Source organism: Selaginella moellendorffii, unplaced genomic scaffold (assembly GCF_000143415.4).
Source record: "Selaginella moellendorffii unplaced genomic scaffold, v1.0 SELMOscaffold_46, whole genome shotgun sequence".
In the NCBI taxonomy this organism is placed as follows: Eukaryota; Viridiplantae; Streptophyta; class Lycopodiopsida; order Selaginellales; family Selaginellaceae; genus Selaginella; species Selaginella moellendorffii.
This window is the reverse complement of record NW_003314307.1, coordinates 1,373,525-1,377,683: the sequence shown is the minus strand read 5'-3', so window position 1 is coordinate 1,377,683 and position 4,159 is coordinate 1,373,525.

Sequence of the window (4,159 nt, the reverse complement as noted above, 5' to 3'; positions counted from 1 at the left end):
AGAGAGAAGGGCTTTTGAATAAGAATGCATCTCTGTTGTAAATTAATTAAAGGTCTTGGGATAGTTGGGGTTAAGCGTCCTTGGGTTTAAATAATATTGAATTAAGTAACCTCCCAAGAGGTTTAAATTCATAAGTTTATATTTGGTATTAGAGAAGTTTTAGGTTTGGCTCTATTAGTTGATTAGGGGAATCACACCACAAGTTAAGATTGATATTTAACAAAGGGTTCCAAAAGTATAGTAGGGATAGTGAGATTTAGAAAACAGTTTTGAAGGAACTTTCTAATAATGCTTCCAAATTGACTCAAGGTTAGCACTAGGGGTTAGGGGCTTTGAGTAGGAGTGAGCATGGACTCGAGTGGTATCAAAGAGGCCATCCAAGAAAGTGCTTAAGAGCAACTCCACTCTTGGAAGTGAAACCATCTACAGTGCTTCTAGCTTATATGAAGTGGTGCCCCACTTGAGTACCATGCAACTCATTAGTCCTCACTCCTACCCATAGAAATGGGGGAGTAGGGGTACCTATACTAAGCCGTTAAGCCATGGTGTTTGTCCCTAGAATCCCAAAGTAAGAGATGCATCTAAAGCTTGGGATTTAGAAGGTTCTATGATTAAATCTTATTGTACTTAGGGATGTTAGGAATTTAGAAGCTTGATGTGCTTGAATGCTTGTGCCTATGGGGAGTGTAGCAAAACCTTAAATCCAATTTAACCCAAGGAGGGAGATTGGGAAAGAATTTGGAAATCTGTAGATAGATTATTAATAACCTATGACTTATGCAGTGTATAGCTGAATCCAAGTATGACCAAATAGGAGTTGGTACAATAGGTAGGAACCTTAGTAAGAGAACTTAACTAAGGCTAAGGTCATGGTGGTTGGATAGACAAGGTAAGCATGCAAATTGGAAAGGAAAAAATTGTGGCTTACAATTTAGTATCAAAATATTTTCCTCAATTCTAGCAAAGGATAGAAGTGAATTACTAGGAGATGGCTAAGGTAGAGTATAAGTGGACCAAGGAAAAGACAAAACCTCCTCTAGAGATGGAGCCTCCAGTCGAATAAAAAGCTATAAATGAGATTTCCTTGCATAAGGAGGACTCTAATGAAGAAACTTTTAAACAAAAGTTTGATGGTGAGGTTCGATTGTCCAAGACTCAATTAGATGCTTTGGAAAGACAATTGGCATAAACCAATGCCCTACTAAAACCCTCATACGCAAGTTAAAGTGTGACAAAAAGTAGAAGAAAAGGCAAAAAACTATAAATGCTAGTAGTGCAGAAGGCATAGGAACTAAGGTAGAACTAAATAATGTCGAACAAATTAAAGTAGAATCAGTCTCTCAAGTAGTTCTCAAGTACAAACCAAAACCCCCACCAGTCTTCAAGTGAGTGAATGACTGTAAAATGGTAGAGGATTGATTTTATAATATAGAGGATCATTTCCAAGCATTGTAGTTACCGACCTCTAAAAAAGTCCCATATGCAAAACCATATTTAATAGATAAGGCTAAGGCTTGGTGGAGAACAACAGAGGCTAACAAAGGACCAGTGGCCACTTGAAGTGATGAAGTCAAAGATCCATGCAACTTATGTTCCTCCAAATGATACTCTACATTTAAGGGAGAAACTAAGTAAGCTAAAGCAGATAAAAACCATTCAAATGTATATAAATGTATTTATGGCCAAGAGGATCCTTGTCATAAACATGGGTGACATGGATGTGTTTCATGCCTTCATATGAGGTTTACAAACTTTGGCTTGGGGCGAGATGATGTATTGGAACCTGACTAACTACAATGAAGCATTGGATGTAACTATTAAGATGCATTTCAAGGATAATCTATGAAAAGGGAACACAACAGGATTGGGGTCCACATTTATCCAAGGAGTTAGACCAAGGGGGACATATGGTAAAGGAAAATTCAGGAAAAGTTTTTCTAAGAATGAGCCCTCAAGTTTTTCAAAAGGTAGATCCAGAGGCTAAAGAACAAGTACGTGGGGAGTCTAGCAAAAAAGGACAAACTCATTGATAAAAACACCAAGTCTGCTAGCAGTGTGAGAAACAACATATATTACAATTGCAGTGAAGTAGGACACTTCTCAAAAGAATGTCCCTACCCAAAGGCCAAAGTCAATATGACTATTAAGTCGGGTGAAGTTTAAATTGAGGTATGTGATCCAATTCTTAGTTCAAAGTTACATATTATATGACAAACTTTGGTATAGAGTCGTTCATGACATCTACTACCCTTTTGAGGGAAGTTTGAAGGTAGTTTGGTTTTAGATCCTTATGTAAGTCACAAATTTTTCCTTTCCAATTTGCTAGCTTACCTCATTTATCCGACCAACACTGCCTTGGCTTGTGCTAAGTTCCCTTGCCAAGGTTCTTGCCTATTGTACCAGCTCCTACTTGGTCCTACTTGGTTTCAGCTACTCACTGCACGAGCAACGGAGTGTTAGCCATCCATCTACAGATACCTAAATCTCTCCCAATCCCCCTCCCCAGGTTAGACTGGACTTAAGGTTTGGCTACACTCCCCGCAGGCACAAGCAGCCAAGCACACCAAGCCTCCAGGTTCCTAACACCCCTTGGTACAATAAGACTTGATCATGGGACCCTCTAAATCCCAAGCCTTGGGTGTAGCACTTGCTTCGGGACGTCGGGGCGAAACACCGTGGCCTAACGGCCCGGTATGGGTACCTTTACCCCCCCAGTTCCATCCCGAAGGGAAGGCCCAAGCCCCTAGGAAGGGCGAGGACCAATGAGCCGCAAGGTACTCAAGTGGGGCACCACTCCACATGAGCCGGGAGCACCGCAGTCGGTTTCCCTTTCGGGAGTGGGAGTTGCTCTTGAACACTTCCCTGGGTGGCCCCTCCGGCACCACCCAAGCCCATGCTCACTCCCACCCAAGGCCCCTCGGCCCCAGTCTCAACCTCAAGTCGGTTTGGAAGCACCACTGAAGAGTTCCTTCAAGACTGGTTCCTGGACCTCACTATCCCTACTATACTTTTGGAACCCCCTGCAGCCCCCCCCCCCCGGGAGACACACGCTTTGGGCTTTCACCCCTTGACCCGTATTAGCACTCGGACTTAGTCTCTAGCTCGATCTCGGACTCGATCTCGGATCCGACTTCGGATTCGGTCTCAGACTCGATCTCGAACTTGATCTCGGACCCGATCTCGGACCCGACCTCGGACTCGACCTCGGACTCGGTCTCGGACCTGATTTCGGATCTCGGACTCTGTCTCGAGCTCGATCTCGAACTCGGTCTCGAACTCGGTCTCCGAGTCGGTCTCGGACTCGATTCCGGGCTCTATCTCAAACTCGGTCTTAGAGTCGGTCTTGGACTCGATCTTAGACTTGGTCCCATCCGATGAACTCTTTATCATTTTAGTCAAGCTTTCTGGGCTCCTTTAGCCTACGACACCTCGGCGAGTCGGTTCCTTACAACTCCACCACCCATAGAAGAAGTTCGATGCCCACATCAAACGTCTCTTTTTTTTATCCTACGACTTGTTGACCATGTCTCCGGGGGCATCCCCCCACTTAGCGGTGTGCCTAAGTTAGCCTCCCTGGCCAAGAGCCCATGACAACGGAATATAGGTGTCCCTATACTCCTCACCTCACCACGCCCTAGTATGGGGTCGAGACTTGAACCCAGCCTTGCTTTACTAGGGGGTTGGGACTCGAACCCAACCTCTGTAGAATACGTCTACGGATTCGACATCCCCGCAGGGAGTCGGGTGTAGCTCGCTACGCCTGGTCGACCTAGCTAACCCATGCTAATTAGTTTACCTTCGGCGCGCCTTCGGGTCCCAACATATGCTATTGCTCAACTTCTCAAATTGATACTTTTAATTGAACTTTGCATAAGTACATAGAGTTCTGCCTTGCAGAAATTCCTCCACTAGATCTCGCGCGTTCGCTAGGTTCTCCTCCAGTTCCCATGTTGTTTCGCAGTGTGGAAATCCTTTCCACTTCACATGGAACTCTTTCGCCTCGTGTCCTTGTCATTTGCTCTTGCGCGCATTGAGGATGGCCTCGACTTCGTATTCCTCTTCCCCTTGGATAACCTCAGGTAAAAGTCTTACTTGGTTCTTGCGAAGCGGATCCTCAAAATATGGCTTAAGTAAGTTTACATGGAACACGGGGTGCATC